This window comes from Eleutherodactylus coqui, chromosome 1, assembly GCF_035609145.1.
Source record: "Eleutherodactylus coqui strain aEleCoq1 chromosome 1, aEleCoq1.hap1, whole genome shotgun sequence".
Taxonomy (NCBI): domain Eukaryota; kingdom Metazoa; phylum Chordata; class Amphibia; order Anura; family Eleutherodactylidae; genus Eleutherodactylus; species Eleutherodactylus coqui.
Window position 1 is genome coordinate 3,542,100 of NC_089837.1, and position 21,943 is coordinate 3,564,042.

General features: G+C 56.7%; 2 pseudogenes; one reads left to right on the forward strand and one right to left on the reverse strand.

Moving 5' to 3' along the window:
* Positions 1–21,943, reverse strand: part of LOC136617211 (zinc finger protein 665-like) — a 515,737-nt pseudogene that overhangs the window by 18,820 nt on the left and 474,974 nt on the right.
* Positions 1,420–20,537, forward strand: LOC136615570 (oocyte zinc finger protein XlCOF22-like; annotated as a pseudogene).

The window sequence follows — 21,943 nt, forward strand, 5'->3', positions numbered from 1 at the left end:
AAGCAGGAGGAGAAGCTCTGATGGAAGCAGGAGGAGAAGCTCTGATGGAAGCAGGAGGAGAAGCTCTGATGGAAGCAGGAGGAGAAGCCCTGATGGAAACAGGAGGAGAAGCGCTGATGGAAACAGGAGGAGAAGCCCTGATGGAAGCAGGAGGAGAAGCCCTGATGGAAGCAGGAGGAGAAGCCCTGATGGAAGCAGGAGGAGAAGCCTTGATGGAAGCAGGAGGAGAAGCCTTGATGGAAGCAGGAGGAGAAGCTCCGATGGAAGCAGGAGGAGAAGCTTCGATGGAGAGAAGCTCAGAGGGAAAGAAGAGAAGATTTGACAGAAGGAGGAAAAGCTCTGATGGAAGGAATTGAAGCTCTGATGGAAGCAGGAGGAGAAGCTCTGATGGAAGCAGGAGGAGAAGCTCTGATGGAAGCAGGAGGAGAAGCTCTGATGGAAGCAGGAGGAGAAGCTCTGATGGAAGCAGGAGGAGAAGCGCTGATGGAAGCAGGAGGAGAAGCTCTGATGGAAGCAGGAGGAGAAGCTCTGATGGAAGCAGGAGGAGAAGCTCTGATGGAAGGAGGAGGAGAAGCGCTGATGGAAGCAGGAGGAGAAGCTCTGATGGAAGCAGGAGGAGAAGCTCTGATGGAAGCAGGAGGAGAAGCTCTGATGGAAGCAGGAGGAGAAGCTCTGATGGAAGCAGGAGGAGAAGCTCTGATGGAAGGAGGAGGAGAAGCTCTGATGGAAGGAGGAGGAGAAGCTCTGATGGAAGCAGGAGGAGAAGCTCTGATGGAAGGAGGAGGAGAAGCTCTGATGGAAGCAGGAGGAGAAGCTCTGATGGAAGCAGGAGGAGAAGCTCTGATGGAAGCAGGAGGAGAACCTCTGATGGAAGCAGGAGGAGAAGCTCTGATGGAAGCAGGAGGAGAAGCTCTGATGGAAGCAGGAGGAGAAGCTCTGATGGAAGCAGGAGGAGAAGCTCTGATGGAAGCAGGAGGAGAAGCCCTGATGGAAGCAGGAGGAGAAGCGCTGATGGAAACAGGAGGAGAAGCCCTGATGGAAGCAGGAGGAGAAGCCCTGATGAAGGCAGGAGGAGAAGCCCTGATGGAAGCAGGAGGAGAAGCCCTGATGGAAGCAGGAGGAGAAGCCCTGATGGAAGCAGGAGGAGAAGCCCTGATGGAAGCAGGAGGAGAAGCCCTGATGGAAGCAGGAGGAGAAGCCCTGATGGAAGCAGGAGGAGAAGCCCTGATGGAAGCAGGAGGAGAAGCCCTGATGGAAGCAGGAGGAGAAGCCCTGATGGAAGCAGGAGGAGAAGCCCTGATGGAAGCAGGAGGAGAAGCCCTGATGGAAGCAGGAGGAGAAGCCCTGATGGAAGCAGGAGGAGAAGCCCTGATGGAAGCAGGAGGAGAAGCCCTGATGGAAGCAGGAGGAGAAGCTCCGATGGAAGCAGGAGGAGAAGCTCCGATGGAAGCAGGAGGAGAAGCTCCGATGGAAGCAGGAGGAGAAGCTTCGATGGAGAGAAGCTCAGAGGGAAAGAAGAGAAGATTTGACAGTAGGAGGAAAAGCTCTGATGGAAGGAAGAGAAGCTCGGATGGAAGCAGGAGGAGAAGCTCTGATGGAAGCAGGAGGAGAAGCTCTGATGGAAGCAGGAGGAGAAGCTCTGATGGAAGCAGGAGGAGAAGCTCTGATGGTAGCAGGAGGAGAAGCTCTGATGGAAGCAGGAGGAGAAGCTCTGATGGAAGCAGGAGGAGAAGCTCTGATGGAAGCAGGAGGAGAAGCTCTGATGGAAGCAGGAGGAGAAGCTCTGATGGAAGCAGGAGGAGAACCTCTGATGGAAGCAGGAGGAGAACCTCTGATGGAAGCAGGAGGAGAACCTCTGATGGAAGCAGGAGGAGAAGCTCTGATGGAAGCAGGAGGAGAAGCTCTGATGGAAGCAGGAGGAGAAGCTCTGATGGAAGCAGGAGGAGAAGCTCTGATGGAAGCAGGAGGAGAAGCTCTGATGGAAGCAGGAGGAGAAGCTCTGATGGAAGCAGGAGGAGAAGCTCTGATGGAAGCAGGAGGAGAAGCTCTGATGGAAGCAGGAGGAGAAGCTCTGATGGAAGCAGGAGGAGAAGCTCTGATGGAAGCAGGAGGAGAAGCCCTGATGGAAGCAGGAGGAGAAGCCCTGATGGAAGCAGGAGGAGAAGCGCTGATGGAAACAGGAGGAGAAGCGCTGATGGAAACAGGAGGAGAAGCCCTGATGGAAGCAGGAGGAGAAGCCCTGATGAAGGCAGGAGGAGAAGCCCTGATGGAAGCAGGAGGAGAAGCCCTGATGGAAGCAGGAGGAGAAGCCCTGATGGAAGCAGGAGGAGAAGCCCTGATGGAAGCAGGAGGAGAAGCCCTGATGGAAGCAGGAGGAGAAGCCCTGATGGAAGCAGGAGGAGAAGCCCTGATGGAAGCAGGAGGAGAAGCCCTGATGGAAGCAGGAGGAGAAGCCCTGATGGAAGCAGGAGGAGAAGCCCTGATGGAAGCAGGAGGAGAAGCCCTGATGGAAGCAGGAGGAGAAGCCCTGATGGAAGCAGGAGGAGAAGCCCTGATGAAGGCAGGAGGAGAAGCCCTGATGGAAGCAGGAGGAGAAGCCCTGATGGAAGCAGGAGGAGAAGCCCTGATGGAAGCAGGAGGAGAAGCCCTGATGGAAGCAGGAGGAGAAGCCCTGATGGAAGCAGGAGGAGAAGCCCTGATGGAAGCAGGAGGAGAAGCCCTGATGGAAGCAGGAGGAGAAGCCCTGATGGAAGCAGGAGGAGAAGCCCTGATGGAAGCAGGAGGAGAAGCTCCGATGGAAGCAGGAGGAGAAGCTCCGATGGAAGCAGGAGGAGAAGCTTCGATGGAGAGAAGCTCAGAGGGAAAGAAGAGAAGATTTGACAGTAGGAGGAAAAGCTCTGATGGAAGGAAGAGAAGCTCTGATGGAAGCAGGAGGAGAAGCTCTGATGGAAGCAGGAGGAGAAGCTCTGATGGAAGCAGGAGGAGAAGCTCTGATGGAAGCAGGAGGAGAAGCTCTGATGGAAGCAGGAGGAGAAGCTCTGATGGAAGCAGGAGGAGAAGCTCTGATGGAAGCAGGAGGAGAAGCTCTGATGGAAGCAGGAGGAGAAGCTCTGATGGAAGCAGGAGGAGAAGCTCTGATGGAAGCAGGAGGAGAAGCTCTGATGGAAGCAGGAGGAGAAGCTCTGATGGAAGCAGGAGGAGAAGCTCTGATGGAAGCAGGAGGAGAAGCTCTGATGGAAGCAGGAGGAGAAGCTCTGATGGAAGCAGGAGGAGAAGCCCTGATGGAAGCAGGAGGAGAAGCCCTGATGGAAGCAGGAGGAGAAGCTCTGATGGAAGCAGGAGGAGAAGCCCTGATGGAAGCAGGAGGAGAAGCCCTGATGGAAGCAGGAGGAGAAGCCCTGATGGAAGCAGGAGGAGAAGCCCTGATGGAAACAGGAGGAGAAGCGCTGATGGAAACAGGAGGAGAAGCGCTGATGGAAACAGGAGGAGAAGCCCTGATGAAGGCAGGAGGAGAAGCCCTGATGGAAGCAGGAGGAGAAGCCCTGATGGAAGCAGGAGGAGAAGCCCTGATGGAAGCAGGAGGAGAAGCCCTGATGGAAGCAGGAGGAGAAGCCCTGATGGAAGCAGGAGGAGAAGCTCCGATGGAAGCAGGAGGAGAAGCTCCGATGGAAGCAGGAGGAGAAGCTTCGATGGAGAGAAGCTCAGAGGGAAAGAAGAGAAGATTTGACAGTAGGAGGAAAAGCTCTGATGGAAGGAAGAGAAGCTCGGATGGAAGCAGGAGGAGAAGCTCTGATGGAAGCAGGAGGAGAAGCTCTGATGGAAGCAGGAGGAGAAGCTCTGATGGAAGCAGGAGGAGAAGCTCTGATGGAAGCAGGAGGAGAAGCTCTGATGGAAGCAGGAGGAGAAGCTCTGATGGAAGCAGGAGGAGAAGCTCTGATGGAAGCAGGAGGAGAAGCTCTGATGGAAGCAGGAGGAGAAGCTCTGATGGAAGCAGGAGGAGAAGCTCTGATGGAAGCAGGAGGAGAAGCTCTGATGGAAGCAGGAGGAGAAGCTCTGATGGAAGCAGGAGGAGAAGCTCTGATGGAAGCAGGAGGAGAAGCCCTGATGGAAGCAGGAGGAGAAGCCCTGATGGAAGCAGGAGGAGAAGCTCTGATGGAAGCAGGAGGAGAAGCCCTGATGGAAGCAGGAGGAGAAGCCCTGATGGAAGCAGGAGGAGAAGCCCTGATGGAAGCAGGAGGAGAAGCCCTGATGGAAACAGGAGGAGAAGCGCTGATGGAAACAGGAGGAGAAGCGCTGATGGAAACAGGAGGAGAAGCCCTGATGAAGGCAGGAGGAGAAGCCCTGATGGAAGCAGGAGGAGAAGCCCTGATGGAAGCAGGAGGAGAAGCCCTGATGGAAGCAGGAGGAGAAGCCCTGATGGAAGCAGGAAGAGAAGCCCTGATGGAAGCAGGAGGAGAAGCCCTGATGGAAGCAGGAAGAGAAGCCCTGATGGAAGCAGGAGGAGAAGCCCTGATGGAAGCAGGAGGAGAAGCCCTGATGGAAGCAGGAGGAGAAGCGCCGATGGAAGCAGGAGGAGAAGCTTCGATGGAGAGAAGAGAAGCTCAGAGGGAAAGAAGAGAAGATTTGACAGAAGGAGGAAAAGCTCTGATGGAAGGAAGAGAAGCTCTGAGCAGTATGGAAGCTTCAGAGACAAGATGAGGACTTGTCATGCCTGTCATCCACTGGAGAACATACTCCACTGATGTGTCTGGTAAGATGTAATAATGTGTAGCTGATTATGTAACTCGCTATCCTGATGCTTAGTGATGTCAGCTGTAACCTTCATGCTTTGTATACAGATCTAACAGTTATTCACCGCCAGGCATGATTATCACTTAGGATGTCTCGCAGCAGAACCACTCGCTGAGGTCCCTTCGAACCGCCACCAAATGAAACTGGAAGCAACACAAATTATATATCACAACCGTGGGACCAAGATGGTGTCATGGCATATAAAGGGTTAAGCTTCAGAATGCAATAAGTGTTTGTTTCTTACCTTGTATTGGACTATTGACCCTTAAATAGAAGGCTAAAACCTATGCTTTGTAGTGTCGGGAACTAGGATTTTAAGATAAGAAGTCAACAGACAAATTAAATAAGGCTGAGCTATGTTAACAGAGAAGACACACAACTATAGCAAAACTATTGTCTAATGCAGCGGCAATATCCTGACTTAGGTAATTCTATGTCCGAGATGGGCTTTAAGAGCTTTGAGACTATTTGGTAGATGTCAATAAGTCTTGTGATCAATAAGTATTTTCACCTTTGTAACAGTAAGCTACGTAACACTAATCTTTGTATCAGGCAACATTTGGATACGCACTCTTCTTTCTGTATAAGAGTTGGCAATGTTCTCAATAAAGTAGAATTCATTGATTCTCATGGAGAAGTGTCTGGACTAGAGACGAGCGAGCATTGCCTTTAGCGAGTATCTCCCCCGCTCGAGATGAAACGTTCGGGTGCCGGTGCGGGGGAGCAGTGAGCAGCGGCTGTCAGCAGGAGGGAACAGGGGGGTGGGGGGGGGAGGGAGAGATCTCCCCTCCACTCTCCCCCGCAGCTCCCTGCCCGCCGCCGGCACCCGAACATTTCATCTGGAGCGGGCAGGTACTCGCTAAAGGGAATGCTGGCTCCAGTAGTGGCCCTTAGTGAGTATGCTCGCTCCAGTAGTGGCCCTTAGTGAGCATGCTCCCTCCAGTAGTGGCCCTTACTGAGTATGCTCGCTCCAGTAGTGGCCCTTAGTGAGTATGATCCCTCCAGTAGTGGCCCTTAGTGAGTATGATCCCTCCAGTAGTGGCCCTTACTGAGTATGCTCCCTCCAGTAGTGGCCCTTAGTGAGCATGCTCGCTCCAGTAGTGGCCCTTAGTGAGTACGCTCGCTCATCTCTAGTGCGGACATAACATGGAGGGATTTCCTGCTATTGATACATAACTGCTCACCACGGGCTTCCATATCTACCAATTTGGCACGTGGCAACGAGGCCATCAGATCGGTACCGGTGTGGTCCGATAACAATGGCGCTCAGCAAATCCCTGCAGACGCACCGATAACCGGACGGGTTCCCCTTTTACCTCACACTACTCCAAAAATAGTCAGAAGAGGGTCCGAGGGGAGCCGGGGGAGGCGCGGCGGTCCGAGGGGAGCCGGGGGGGAGGCGCGGCGGTCCGAGGGGGAGGCGCGGCGGTCCGAGGGGAGCTGGGGGGAGGCGCGGCGGTCCGAGGGGAGCCGGGGGGGAGGCGCGGCGGTCCGAGGGGAGCCGGGGGGGAGGCGCGGCGGTCCGAGGGGAGCCGGGGGGGAGGCGCGGCGGTCCGAGGGGAGCCGGGGGGGAGGCGCGGCGGTCCGAGGGGAGCCGGGGGTGAGGCGCGGCGGTCCGAGGGGAGCCGGGGGGGAGGCGCCGCGGTCAGAGGGGAGCCGGGGGGGGAGGCGCGGCGATCCGAGGGGAGCCGGGGGGGAGGCGCGGCGGTCCGAGGGGGAGGCGCGGCGGTCCGAGGGGAGCCGGGGGGGGAGGCGCGGCGGTCCGAGGGGAGCCGGGGGGGAGGCGCGGCGGTCCGAGGGGAGCCGGGGGGGAGGCGCCGCGGTCAGAGGGGAGCCGGGGGAGGCGCGGCGGTCCGAGGGGAGCCGGGGGGGAGGCGCGGCGGTCCGAGGGGGAGGCGCGGCGGTCCGAGGGGAGCTGGGGGGAGGCGCGGCGGTCCGAGGGGAGCCGGGGGGGAGGCGCGGCGGTCCGAGGGGAGCCGGGGGGGAGGCGCGGCGGTCCGAGGGGAGCCGGGGGGGAGGCGCGGCGGTCCGAGGGGAGCCGGGGGGGAGGCGCGGCGGTCCGAGGGGAGCCGGGGGTGAGGCGCGGCGGTCCGAGGGGAGCCGGGGGGGAGGCGCCGCGGTCAGAGGGGAGCCGGGGGAGGCGCGGCGATCCGAGGGGAGCCGGGGGGGAGGCGCGGCGGTCCGAGGGGGAGGCGCGGCGGTCCGAGGGGAGCCGGGGGGGGAGGCGCGGCGGTCCGAGGGGAGCCGGGGGGGAGGCGCGGCGGTCCGAGGGGAGCCGGGGGGAGGCGCGGCGGCCCGAGGGGAGCCGGGGGGGAGGCGCGGCGGTCCGAGGGGAGCCGGGGGGGAGGCGCGGCGGTCCGAGGGGGAGGCGCGGCGGTCCGAGGGGAGCCGGGGGGGAGGCGCGGCGGTCCGAGGGGAGCCGGGGGGGAGGCGCGGCGGTCCGAGGGGAGCCGGGGGGGAGGCGCGGCGGTCCGAGGGGAGCCGGGGGGGAGGCGCGGCGGTCCGAGGGGAGCCGGGGGGGAGGCGCGGCGGTCCGAGGGGAGCCGGGGGAGGCGCGGCGATCCGAGGGGAGCCGGGGGGGAGGCGCGGCGGTCCGAGGGGAGCCGGGGGGGAGGCGCGGCGGTCCGAGGGGAGCCGGGGGGAGGCGCGGCGGCCCGAGCGGAGCCGGGGGAGGCGCGGCGGTCAGAGGGGAGCCGGGGGAGGCGCGGCGATCCGAGGGGAGCCGGGGGAGGCGCGGCGATCCGAGGGGAGCCGGGGGGGAGGCGCGGCGGTCCGAGGGGAGCCGGGGGGGAGGCGCGGCGGTCCGAGGGGAGCCGGGGGGAGGCGCGGCGGCCCGAGCGGAGCCGGGGGAGGCGCGGCGGTCAGAGGGGAGCCGGGGGAGGCGCGGCGATCCGAGGGGAGCCGGGGGAGGCGCGGCGATCCGAGGGGAGCCGGGGGAGGCGCGGCGATCCGAGGGGAGCCGGGGGAGGCGCGGCGATCCGAGGGGAGCCGGGGGAGGCGCGGCGATCCGAGGGGAGCCGGGGGAGGCGCTGCGGTGCGACAAGATCAAGGGAAGACACCGCAGTGTGACGGGCAGCATGACGCACTGTTACGCTCTGACAGCCATCCTCAGGTGTGCGCAGCAGAGGCTGCAGCCCTCACACCTCTACCCTCAGGGTCACTGATCCCCGGCCTCCCTGTAACCTCCTTATCCATACACAGGTAGAGAACTACAACTCCCAGCATATACAAATAAAGATTATTATTATATTATTATTATTATTCCCTCAGCAGTGATTACATGAGAATTACCTCAGAACAGGCCATTATTACAGCTCAGCCACGCCCATTATCACGTGTTTGTGATGTCATCAAAGGTCCTTAAAGACCACTAATACTGCTACTCAGTCCTAAGCCCCGCCCCCTGGTCACATGACAAACCATCTTCACAGGTCCTTCATCCCCTGCAGTGTATACAGAGCAGAGCCTGGTGTGCTGTTCTCTCTGTTATCAGCCGGTATTAGAGAATATATATATATATATACAACAGTACGGTAAGCTAACATTGGGGGTTGCGCTCTCTGTTATCAGCCAATATCACAGGATATATATATATATATATATATACGCAGCAGTACAGTAAGCTGAAATGGGGGTTGCACTCTCTGTTATCAGCCGGTATCAGAGGATATATATATAGCAGTACAGTAAGCTGAAATGGGGGTTGCGCTCTCTGTTATCAGCCAGTATCAGAGGATCTATATATACAGCAGTACAGTAAGCTGACATCTGGGTTGCGCTCTCTGTTATCAGCCGGTATCAGGATATATATACACAGCAGTACGGTAAGCTGACATGGGGGTTGCGCTCTCTGTTATCAGCCGGTATCAGAGGATATATATACACAGCAGTACAGGGGTTGCGCTCTCTGTTATCAGCCAGTATCAGAGGATATATATACAGCAGTACAGGGGTTGCGCTCTCTGTTATCAGCCGGTATCAGAGGATATATATACACAGCAGTACAGGGGTTGCGCTCTCTGTTATCAGCCGGTATCAGAGGATATATATATACAGCAGTACAGGGGTTGGGCTCTCTGTTATCAGCCGGTACCCTGTGACCTCTCTCTCCTCAGGCCCCGATGGACGGCACGGAGATGAGCAGAAGGATATTAGACGTCACCTGGGAGATCATCTACCTGCTGACCGGAGAGGTGAACTTCCCTCCATTCCTCCCATCTGTCTTGTATTTGTGCCATCCCTGAGCGTCTCCCTCCATCCACAGGAGTACACAGCAGTGAAGAAGACAGCGACTCCCATCATCCATCCTCACTCCCTGATCCAGAAGCTTCTAGAACTCACCAACAAGATGACGGAGCTGCTGACAGGAGAGGTGACTGCGGGGAATGTGGGGGGACATTCTAGCGGGGGGCTCTGGCTGATGACTGGATATTGTGTTGTCAGGTTCCTATAAGGTGTCAGGATGTGGCCGTCTATTTCTCCATGGAGGAGTGGGAGTATGTAGAGGGCCGGCGGGATGTGTACGCGGCCGCCATGCTGGAGGCGGGGCCACCAGGTAAGGAGTGGGAGTATGTAGAGGGCCGGCGGGATGTGTACGGGGCCGCCATGCTGGAGGCGGGGTCACCAGGTAAGAGGAGTGGGAGTATGTAGAGGGCCGGCGGGATGTGTACGGGGCCGCCATGCTGGAGGCGGGGTCACCAGGTAAGAGGAGTGGGAGGATGTAGAGGGATGTGTACGGGGCCGCCATGCTGGAGGCGGGGTCACCAGGTAAGAGGAGTGGGAGTATGTAGAGGGCCGGCGGGATGTGTACGGGGCCGCCATGCTGGAGGCGGGGTCACCAGGTAAGAGGAGTGGGGGGATGTAGAGGGATGTGTACGGGGCCGCCATGCTGGAGGCGGGGTCACCAGGTAAGGGGAGTGGGAGGATGTAGAGGGATGTGTACGCGGCCGACATGCTGGAGGCGGGGTCACCAGGTAAGAGGAGTGGGAGTATGTAGAGGGCCGGCGGGATGTGTACGGGGCTGCCATGCTGGAGGCGGGGTCACCAGGTAAGAGGAGTGGGAGTATGTAGAGGGATGTGTACGCGGCCGCCATGCTGGAGGCGGGGTCACCAGGTAAGAGGGGTGGGAGGATGTAGAGGGCCGGCGGGATGTGTACGGGGCCGCCATGATGGAGGCGGGGTCACCAGGTAAGAGGAGTGGGAGGATGTAGAGGGATGTGTACGCGGCCGCCATGCTGGAGGCGGGGTCACCAGGTAAGAGGAGTGGGAGTATGTAGAGGGCCGGCGGGATGTGTACGCGGCCGCCATGCTGGAGGCGGGGTCACCAGGTAAGAGGAGTGGGAGTATGTAGAGGGATGTGTACGGGGCCGCCATGCTGGAGGCGGGGTCACCAGGTAAGAGGAGTGGGAGTATGTAGAGGGATGTGTACGGGGCCGCCATGCTGGAGGCGGGGTCACCAGGTAAGAGGAGTGGGAGTATGTAGAGGGCCGGCGGGATGTGTACGGGGCCGCCATGCTGGAGGCGGGGCCACCAGGTAAGGAGTGGGAGGATGTAGAGGGATGTGTACGGGGCCGCCATGCTGGAGGCGGGGTCACCAGGTAAGAGGAGTGGGAGGATGTAGAGGGATGTGTACGGGGCCGCCATGCTGGAGGCGGGGTCACCAGGTAAGAGGAGTGGGAGGATGTAGAGGGATGTGTACGGGGCCGCCATGCTGGAGGCGGGGTCACCAGGTAAGAGGAGTGGGAGTATGTAGGGGGATGTGTACGGGGCCGCCATGCTGGAGGCGGGGTCACCAGGTAAGAGGAGTGGGAGTATGTAGAGGGATGTGTACGCGGCCGCCATGCTGGAGGTGGGGTCACCAGGTAAGAGGAGTGGGAGTATGTAGAGGGCTGGCGGGATGTGTACGCGGCCGCCATGCTGGAGGCGGGGTCACCAGGTAAGAGGAGTGGGGGGATGTAGAGGGATGTGTATGCGGCCGCCATGCTGGAGGCGGGGTCACCAGGTAAGGGGAGTGGGAGGATGTAGAGGGATGTGTACGCGGCCGCCATGCTGGAGGCGGGGTCACCAGGTAAGAGGAGTGGGAGTATGTAGAGGGGTGTGTACGCGGCCGCCATGCTGGAGGTGGGGTCACCAGGTAAGAGGAGTGGGAGTATGTAGAGGGATGGTGTACGCGGCCGCCATGCTGGAGGCGGGGTCACCAGGTAAGAGGAGTGGGAGTATGTAGAGGGCCGGCGGGATGTGTACGCGGCCACCATGCTGGAGGCGGGGTCACCAGGTAAGAGGAGTGGGAGTATGTAGAGGGCCGCGGGATGTGTACGCGGCCGCCATGCTGGAGGCGGGGGTCCAGGTAAGAGGAGTGGGAGTATGTAGAGGGATGTGTACGCGGCCGCCATGCTGGAGGCGGGGTCACCAGGTAAGAGGGAGTGGGAGGATGTAGAGGGATGTGTACGGGGCGCCATGCTGGAGGCGGAGTCACCAGGTAAGAGGAGTGGGAGTATGTAGAGGGATGTGTACGGGGCCGTCGCATGCTGGAGGGCGGGTCACCAGGTAAGAGGAGTGGGAGGATGTAGAGGGCCGGCGGGATGTGTACGGGGCCGCCATGCTGGAGGCGGGGTCACCAGGTAAGAGGAGTGGGAGGATGTAGAGGGCCGGCGGGGATGTGTACTCGGCCGCCATGCTGGAGGCGGGGTCACAGGTAAGAGGAGTGGGAGTATGTAGAGGGATGTGTACGGGGCCGCCATGCTGGAGGCGGGGTCACCAGGTAAGAGGAGTGGGGGGATGTAGAGGGTCTGAGGGATGTGTATGGGCCGCCATGCTGGAGCGGGGGTCACCAGGTGAGAGGAGTGGGAGGATGTAGAGGGATGTGTACGCGGCCGCCATGCTGGAGGTGGGGGTCACCAGGTAAAAGGAGTGGGAGTATGTAGAGGGCCGGCGGGATGTGTACGCGACCGCCATGCTGGTGGCGGGGTCACCAGGTAAGAGGAGTGGGAGTATGTAGAGGGATGTGTACGCGGCCGCCATGCTGGAGGCGGGGTCACCAGGTAAGAGGAGTGGGAGTATGTAGAGGGATGTGTACGCGGCCGCCATGCTGGAGGCGGGGTCACCAGGTAAGAGGAGTGGGAGTATGTAGAGGGATGTGTACGCGGCCGCCATGCTGGAGGCGGGGTCACCAGGTAAGAGGAGTGGGAGTATGTAGAGGGATGTGTACGGGGGCCGCCATGCTGGAGGCGGGGTCACCAGGTAAGAGGAGTGGGAGGATGTAGAGGGCCGGCGGGATGTGTACGGGGCCGCCATGCTGGAGGGCGGGGTCACCAGGTAAGAGGAGTGGGAGGATGTAGAGGGCCGGCGGGATGTGTACTCGGCCGCCATGCTGGAGGCGGGGTCACCAGGTAAGAGCAGTGGGAGTATGTAGAGGGATGTGTACGGGGCCGCCATGCTGGAGGCGGGGTCACCAGGTAAGAGGAGTGGGAGTATGTAGAGGGCCGCAATGCTGGAGGCAGGGTCACCAGGTAAGAGGAGTGGGAGGATGTAGAGGGATGTGTACGCGGCCGCCATGCTGGAGGCGGGGTCACCAGGTAAGAGGAGTGGGAGGATGTAGAGGGATGTGTACGGGACCGCCATGCTGGAGGCGGGGTCACCAGGTAAGAGGAGTGGGAGGATGTAGAGGGATGTGTACGCGGCCGCCATGCTGGAGGCGGGGTCACCAGGTGAGAGGAGTGGGAGGATGTAGAGGGATGTGTACGCGGCCGCCATGCTGGAGGCGGGGTCACCAGGTAAGAGGAGTGGGAGGATGTAGAGGGCCAGCGGGGATGTGTACGCGGCCGCCATGCTGGAGGCGGGGTCACCAGGTAAGAGGAGTGTGAGGATCTAGAGGGATGTGTACGCGGCCGCCATGCTGGAGGCGGGGTCACCAGGTAAGAGGAGTGGGAGGATGTAGAGGGATGTGTACGCGGCCGCCATGCTGGAGGCGGGGTCACCAGGTAAGAGGAGTGGGAGTATGTAGAGGGATGTGTACGGGGCCGCCATGCTGGAGGCGGGGTCACCAGGTAAGAGGAGTGGGAGGATGTAGAGGGATGTGTACGTGGCCGCCATGCTGGAGGCGGGGCCACCAGGTAAGAGGAGTGGGAGGATGTAGAGGGATGTGTACGCGGCCGCCATGCTGGAGGTGGGGTCACCAGGTAAGAGGAGTGGGAGTATGTAGAGGGATGTGTACGCGGCCGCCATGCTGGAGGCGGGGTCACCAGGTAAGAGGAGTGGGAGGATGTAGAGGGATGTGTACGCGGCCGCCATGCTGGAGGCGGGGTCACCAGGTAAGAGGAGTGGGAGGATGTAGAGGGATGTGTACGCGGGCCGCCATGCTGGAGGCGGGGTCACCAGGTAAGAGGAGTGGGAGGATGTAGAGGGATGTGTACGCGGCCGCCATGCTGGAGGCGGGGTCACCAGGTAAGAGGAGTGGGAGTATGTAGAGGGATGTGTACGCGGCCGCCATGCTGGAGGCGGGGTCACCAGGTAAGAGGAGTGGAAGGATGTAGAGGGATGTGTACGCGGCCGCCATGCTGGAGGCGGGGTCACCAGGTAAGAGGATTGGGAGGATGTAGAGGGATGTGTACGCAGCCGCCGTGCTGGAGGCGGGGTCACCAGGTAAGAGGAGTGGGAGGATATAGAGGGATGTGTACGCGGCAGCCATTCTGGAGGCGGGGTCACCAGGTAAGAGAAGTGGGGGGATGTAGTGGGATGTGTACGCGGCCGCCATGCTGGAGGCGGGGTCACCAGATAAGAGGAGTGGGAGTATGTAGAGGGATGTGTACGCGGCCGCCATGCTGGAGGCGGGGTCACCAGGTAAGAGGAGTGGGAGGATGTAGAGGGATATATACGCGGCCGCCATGCTGGAGGCGGGGTCACCAGGTAAGAGGAGTGGGAGTATGTAGAGGGCCGGCGGGATGTGTAAGCGGCAGCCATGCTGGATTCGGGGTCACCAGGTAAGAGGAGTGGGAGTATGTAGAGGGACGGCGGGATGTGTACGCGGCCGCCATGCTGGAGGCGGGGTCACCAGGTAAGAGGAGTGGGAGGATATAGGGATGTGTACGCGGCCGCCATGCTGGAGGCGGGGTCACCAGGTAAGAGGAGTGGGAGTATGTAGAGGGATGTGTATGCGGCTGCCATGCTGGAGACGCGATCACCAGGTAAGAGGAGTGGGAGTATGTAGAGGGATGTGTACGGGGCCGCCCTGCTGGAGGCGGGGTCACCAGGTAAGAGGAGTGGGAGTATGTAGAGGGATGTGTACGCGGCCGCCATGCTGGAAGTGGGGTCACCAGGTAAGAGGCGGCAGGTATGAGGTCACCTACATTCTCCCATCACTGTGTGTCTCCATAGATGGAGTTGGCAACGGAAACCCCCTAGAGAGATGTCCCTGTCCTCCGTATTCCCAGGACTGTGCAGAGGAAGATGTCCCAGAGAACCGTCAGGTAGATGCCACTGAGCCCTAGAGTACATGTATAGAGGGGGTGGAGTTATTTCCTCCTGCTTTATATTGGGGTGCTCTATAAAGGGGGTGGAGTTTCTGGTCCTGTTTTATGGAGGGGGTGGAGCTCTTTTCCCCTTCTTTATATAGGGGCGGAACTTTCTGGCCCTGCCTTTTAGAAGGAGTTGAGTTTTTTCTCCTATTTTACATAGGGGAGGGGTGAAGCTCTCTTCTTGCTCCTTAGAGAGGTGGAGTTATTAGTTTCTGCTATATATAATTCTATGGGTCCGCTCTTTATAATGGTGGACCTCTTTGGGCCTTTTCTACATAAGGAGGGAACTCTCCTCTCCTGACCTATATAGGGGCTGGAGCTCTCTGGTCCTGCCCTACATAGGGAGTGGAGCTATGGTCCTGCTCTAAATAGGGGGGGAGCTCTGTGACCCTACCCTATGTAGGGGATGGAGCTATGGTGCTGCTCTATATAGGGAGTGGAGTTCTGGTCCTGCTCTATATAGTGGGGTTGAGCTCCGTGGTCCTGCTCTATATAGGGAGCGGTGATTTCTGGTCCTGCTCTATATAGGGGGTGGAGCTCTCTGGTCCTGCTCTATATAGGGGATGGATCTCTCTGGTCCTGCCCTATATAGGGGGTGGAGCTCTCTGGTCCTGCCATATATAGGGGGTGGAGTTATGTTCTGCTGCTCTATATAGTGGGTGGAGCTTTCTGGTTCGGCTCTATATAGAGGTGGAGCTATGTTCTGCTGCCCTATATAGGTGGTGGAGCTTTGGTCCTGCTCTATATAGGGGGCGGTGCTCTCTGGTCCTGCTCTATATAGGGGGTGGAGCTCTCTGGTCCTGCTCCATATAGGGGGCGGAGCTCCCTGGTCCTGTTCCATATAGGGGGTGGAGCTCCCTGGTCCTGCTCTATATAGGGGGGTGGAGCTCTCTGGTCCTGCCCTATATAGGGGTGGAGCTATGTTCTTCTGCCCTACATAGGAGGTGAAGCTCTCTGGTCCTGCTCTATATAGGGGGTGAAGCTCTCTGGTCCTGCTCTATATAGTGGGTGGAGCTCTCCGGTCCTGCTCTATATAGGGGGTGGTGCTCTGTGGTCCTGCTCTATATAGGGGGTGGTGCTCTGTGGTCCTGCTCCATATAGGGGGCGGAGCTCCCTGGTCCTGTTCCATATAGGGGGTGGAGCTCCCTGGTCCTGCTCTATATAGGGGGGTGGAGCTCTCTGGTCCTGCCCTATATAGGGGTGGAGCTATGTTCTTCTGCCCTACATAGGAGGTGAAGCTCTCTGGTCCTGCTCTATATAGGGGGTGAAGCTCTCTGGTCCTGCTCTATATAGTGGGTGGAGCTCTCCGGTCCTGCTCTATATAGGGGGTGGTGCTCTGTGGTCCTGCTCTATATAGGGGGTGGTGCTCTGTGGTCCTGCTCTATATAGGGGGTGGAGCTCTCTGGTCCTGTTCTATATAGTGGGTGGAGCTCTCCGGTCCTGCTCTATATAGGGGGTGGAGCTCTCTCTATAAGCTCTCCGGTCCTGCTCTATATAGGGGGTGGAGCTCTCTCTATATAGGTGGTGTAGGTCTTTCCTCCTGCAGTCATACATTTCGGTGACCGGTTAGATTTCCCGCCTCTCCCCCATATTGTACTGAATTATTCCATATGACACATCAGGGTGAAGATGATATTAAAGTGGAGGTAGAAGAAGAGAGGATGAGGGGCGATCACCCGTGGAAGAGTGAGGTGGAGGAGGACATTCCTGCAGGTAGGTGATGATGAGCTGGGGGTTTCTTAAAGGGGTTCTGACATCAACAAAAAAAAATTGTACTCACCTTGCCTGGCCCGATCGCCAGGCATGTCCCCTCCAGCCGGCATCTTCTTCTGTGCCTTTAAAGCAGAGCAGGAGCGGTCAAAAAGACCGCTTCCTGCTCTGGTCCGTCCGTCAGGCACTTCCGAGGTGAACGGACGGACCGCCACAGCAAGCACGTCACAAGCAGTGCTTGCTGTGGGCGGCCCGTCCGTCTGGCTGAACTCTGGAGTGCTGTGCATGCGCAGTGGAGACGCAGCCCGTCCTGACTCCTGTCAGAGGGCACCTCTCCACTGCGCATGCGCGCGATCCCGGAGCGGCGCGGCTCGTGCAGACAGAAGAGGAGGAGCAGCGCCTGCCGGGAGATGACCCCCCCCGATGTCAACAACAACAGAAGAACAGGTAAGTATTATCTTTTTATGCTTTAGCAGCCATTAAACCATGGGTTCCCTGGGTACATTAGGCAGACCAGGGAACAATGGCTGCTAAAGCATAAAAACATTATTCAGGTCAGAACCCCTTTAAGGTTCGGTTGCTCCTTAGCGCTCTAGTAGCCCTTCAGGTGGTGATACATGGTGTTGGGTGCAGGAGGGGCCGGGAATGTATAGAAATCCTCCCCGGCTCTTCTATTGGTCCGGTCATGTATTGGGCTTAGTCTCGGTACTTGGGGCTGAGCAGCGGTGATGATCAGCGGCACTAATGTCCAGGATGTGAGTATCTGCAGATCCATCACTTAGTGTTTCTTGACATATTATAACATTAGTGGCAGTGGGGGGCCGAGGTGTGTATAATATAACAGCACACACACTTACCTCCCGCTGCTCCTCCGCCGTCGCTCTGGTCCTCGGCTTACATCCGCAGCAGCGGTCATGTAGGTTGATGAGCCAGGTGACCGCTGCAGCCAGTAGAGGCCGGGCAGGGATGTCATCAGTGAGTTCTACATTAGAAGCCCACGTGGCCGGTATACGAGACGTCACCAGTCAGATTCTGCAGTACCGGACCACCAGAATGGCGCGGTGAGTATATTTTGGATACGGGGAGTAACAGCCGAGTCTGTATGGAGCGGCAGCTCGGAGCCGCGGCCGAATCTGTAGGGAGTGACAGCTCGGAGCCGTGGACGGGCCTGTAGGGAGCGGCGGCTCGGAGCCGCGGCCTAGTCTGTAGGGAGCGGCGGCTCGGAGCCGTGGACGGGCCTGTAGGGAGCGGCGGCTCGGAGCCGTGGACGGGCCTGTAGGGAGCGGCAGCTCGGAGCCGCGGCCGAGTCTGTAGGGAGCGGCGGCTCGGAGCCGTGGCCGGGTCTGTAGGGAGCGGCAGCTTGGAGCCGCGGCCGGGTCTGTAGGGAGCGGCAGCTTGGAGCCGCGGCCGGGTCTGTAGGGAGCGGCAGCTCGGAGCTGCGGCCGAGTCTGTAGGGAGCGGTAGCTCGGAGCCAAGGTCGATTCTGTAGGGAGCGGCAGCTCGGAGCCGTGGCCGAGTCTGTAGGGAGCGGCAGCTCGGAGCCGCGGCCGAGTCTGTAGGGAGCGGCGGCTCGGAGCCGCGGCCGGGTCTGTAGGGAGCGGCAGCTTGGAGCCGCGGCCGGGTCTGTAGGGAGCGGCAGCTCGGAGCTGCGGCCGAGTCTGTAGGGAGCGGTAGCTCGGAGCCAAGGTCGATTCTGTAGGGAGCGGCAGCTTGGAGCCGTGGCCGAGTCTGTAGGGAGCGGCAGCTCGGAGCCGCAGATGTCATACAATAGAGATAACCCAGATACCCGTAGAAGCTCCGCAGTCAGTGCTGACATGCCGCTGCCGCTGCCTCTTGTGGCTCCGACACCCTAAATGCCAGCATCTAAACAATAATGTCCTTCTATCGCGCGATAACAAATATCTGCCATTTATCTTTGTTTACATTTTCTATGAGAAAGAGAAGAAAAGGATTTTTTTTACTTTAAAGGTTTTCTTTCCCCTTTTCTCCCCATTGTTTTACGTCTCCGCGGGGCGCCTGAGCTAATACTATACACGGTATAGTACCCCTTATATAGTGACTGAGTGTTACCTATTGGAGCGGCCCCCCAGGCCCGGAGAGAGAACAGGTTAGCCCCCCAGCTTCCCTGACTGCCTGATGCGCCGTCCATTAGTATACACATTAGTCTAGGACCCCACACCTGCTTGGAATGACCAGTGCTGCCCCGTCAGATCCGCATGGGGTGTCCTGGACTGCTGATACATACTATGATACATACTGTGCACATCAGATAGTCACTAAAGCCGTTCAGCCATGTTTGTTTCTTCAGGCCCGGAGGGTGACTTTAAGCCCTACTGCAGGCAGGGTTCAATAGGCATCCGTGAATGACAGCTCTGGAAGTCTTCATCAGGCTCTGGGCTGCCATACTAACCCATCAACACCCAACAACTGCATGCTGGGGAAGGCGATGGGGGGCTGCAGGGGGTTCCCCTACTCACTGGATGTTTAGATGAGTGCACAGTTTTGACCATGGCACCTAAATAGTTAATTGCCATGATCAGAGTTGGTTACAATCACTAAAACAACCATATACTTACTGATACAGGGGGGCAGAAATGTTACTGATACAGGAGGGCAGATATGTTACTGATACAGGGGGGCAGATATGGGCACCACCTCAGCATGCAGGCAGCCATACTGCCAAATGAGGGAGCCAATTACACCTGCGGAGGACACCGATGAGACCGCCACTCACACAACCTCCTATATAGAGGGGGCGGCTGCTTAGTGTATACTCCTACACAGAGTAGTAGACACAGGGTGTCAGACCGCCTGGTACATGTAGTGCACTATGCAGCAACCCCCTCTATATAGGAGGCTGTGTGGGTGGGGGTCTCATCGGGGTCCTCCACAGGTGTAACAGTCGGCCTCATTTGGCAGTATGGCCGCCGGCATGCTGAGGGGGTACACATATCTGCCCTCCTGTATCAGACAGTATATGGCCGTTTTCAGCGCCTGATCACAGTAGTTACCAGGAGATGTAAGTTATCAGAAATGCCTGATAACCACTGCATATGGTGAGGACTCGGCTGCCAAGCTCTCCGTACACTTTTCACGGTCGTCTGATATATTTTTACATGATGAGAACATCAAAACCTACATGTGTTTCCCATGTAATAGCAATGTGAAAAATTGTAATTTGGATGAAAAGAATAATTGAATCCATTTTTAATCCTGACAGACAATCCCGGTGAGACCTCTGAGGGAAACTTCATGTTATCGGTACATTATAAGGTAGAAGATGAAGATATCGTGCAGCGCTCTTCAGGAGAAAACCTCATTACCATCAATGTACCTCCAGGACTTCACAGTACAAATCCATCATGTAATCCCCCTAATCATGAGGGACCTTCTGACCAATCACAGATGGTTACCACAAGTGACAGACAGAACGGGGAGAAAAGGTATCAATGTAGTAAGAATAGAAAACAGTCTACAAAAACTTCAGGTCTTCTGACGGACAAAATAATTCACACAGAAGAGAAACTGCATTCATGTCCAGAATGTGGAAGATGTTTTACTTCTAAATACAAGCTTGGAGATCATTTACGAATTCACACAGGAGAGAAGCCATTTTTATGTTCAGAATGTGGCAAAAGCTTTAGAAGAAAAGCAAGCCTTGTTATACATGAGAGAATTCACACAGGAGAGAAGCCTTTTTCTTGTTCAGAATGTGGGAAATGTTTTACAAATAAATCAGATCTTGTTAAACATCAAAGAAATCACATGGAGGAGAGACCATATAAATGTTCAGAATGTGGGAGAGGATTTATTACTAAAGGTAAACTTACAGATCATCAGAAAACTCACACAGGGAAGAGCTTGTATACATGTGAAGAATGTGGGAGAACCTTTATAAATAAATCTGGTCTTAATACACATCAGAGAAGTCACACAGGAGAGAATCCGTATTCATGTACAGAATGTGGAAAATGTTTTGCAAGTAAAGCACATCTTTCCGCACATGAGAGAATTCACACAGGAGAGAAACCATTTTCATGTTCAGAATGTGAGAGAAGCTTTAGAAGTAAAGCAAGGCTTGTTCTACATGAGAGAACTCACACAGGGGAGAAGCCGTTTTCTTGTTCAGAATGTGGGAAATATTTTACAAATAAACTAGATCTTGTTAAACTCAAAGATCATGAGAAAACTCACACAGGAGAGAGGTCGTATTCATGTGCAGAATGTGGGAGAACTTTTATCAACAAACCTGGTCTTAATACACATCAGAGAAGTCACACAGGAGAGAAGTGACTTTCATGTTCAGAATGTGGAAAATGCTTTTCAGGTAAATTTGATCTTTTTGTACATGAGAGAATTCACACAGGAGAGATGGCATGTACCTGTTCACAGTGTGGGAGATCTTTTTTAACTGTATTAGGCCTTGACATAAATCAGAGAAGTCACATACGAGATAAGCGATTTTCATCTTCTATATGTGAACAATGTTTAACAAAATTAAATTTTGAAACTCATCAGAAATGAAACCAGATTGTGATTCCTAGAAAAAATGTAACTCATCAGTTATTCACAGACAATAAACATCCAGTAAAAGAGATTATATTTGGGTGGAATCAGCCCGGATCTGCCAAACACCCAAATTCTATGTACCTGAGGTGACCTGTGAGCGCGATCCATGGAGGAGAAGTATTGTGGATGGAAGGAGAGAAGATCCTGGCTTACTTCCAGAGCAGCGACCCTGAATTGTCCCCATGAACCTTCTTATTACTGTAATAATCACTGAATAAACCTACTTGTGAAATATATAACTCTTATCTCCCATTCCGTCCATTACAACACACATGGATGTTGCCCTCTTGACCTTGATGGGACAGGAAGAGGGGAGTTAAAAAGGCTACCCCCTATCACCATTCTCCAGTGTTCTTCCTGTCTCAAATGGATACAGAGGATAGTCCTCCATGGAGTGCTAGAGGAACGACGGAAAAAGATCACTTACCCAGCGGTGAAGAGCCTGGATCCTGTGTCCGCTCAGCGAACGGTGGTGGTCTCTGTATCTCCGGACCATCTTCATGCACTGCTGCATGCTGAAGTATGGGCCAGACATTTGGCCGCCGCAGGCACGGAATAATGACCTGGCGGTGTCAACCCCACCAAATTCAAAATAGGCATCGATTTGAAATGTCCTGGAGCTTACCCTGCGGTATTACAGCTGTAGTGCACCTCCTAACGCTATGGACAGCATGGAAGGTGACAGGGGAACCCCACAAATTGTGACTAGTACACTTGGACAAAAATGCTCAGTTACAGGCTGTGTTGTTTGGTAGAATAGCTTCTATTATCGCAGCCTTTCGTAAACAGGCGTACCAGCCGACTTACTGAATGGGGCTAACATAAAAATGGATGCTGAGACACAGCTAGGGCCTGGTGCACACAAAATATCTGACAGCCTAAAGTCTCTACGTCACGCCTCTCCTTTTCAGATGGACAACGGTGGTTGATCTCTACAGACTAGAGCCCATCCCTGCCGCCTGGTAAGGGGGAATTCAAGAGGGGAGAGGATGTCAGCTCCACTTTCCTAGTGTCCTGGATGGCAGCTGATTGAATTATATTACACCTTGCTTTGCTGAGGACACGGCTTCTCAAAATCCTTCCTCAGACATAATGAAGCAAATTTGAATGGGGCATATATAAATACAAATGTACACACATGAAATCTGAGCCTCCGTCTGGAGAGCGAGGTCATTCTTGAAAGCAAATGAAAAAGCAATTAAAAACAGTAAAGGTGTACAGGAACTGATGGAAGCCCTCTTGCTGCTCAAGATAGTGGTCTGAAAGCACAACAAAAGGCTTCTCCAAGAACAGCACAACAGGTCACCGGAAAATCACCCAGCTTAGCAGGCTGTGAAGACAACCGCACAGAAGCCCATACT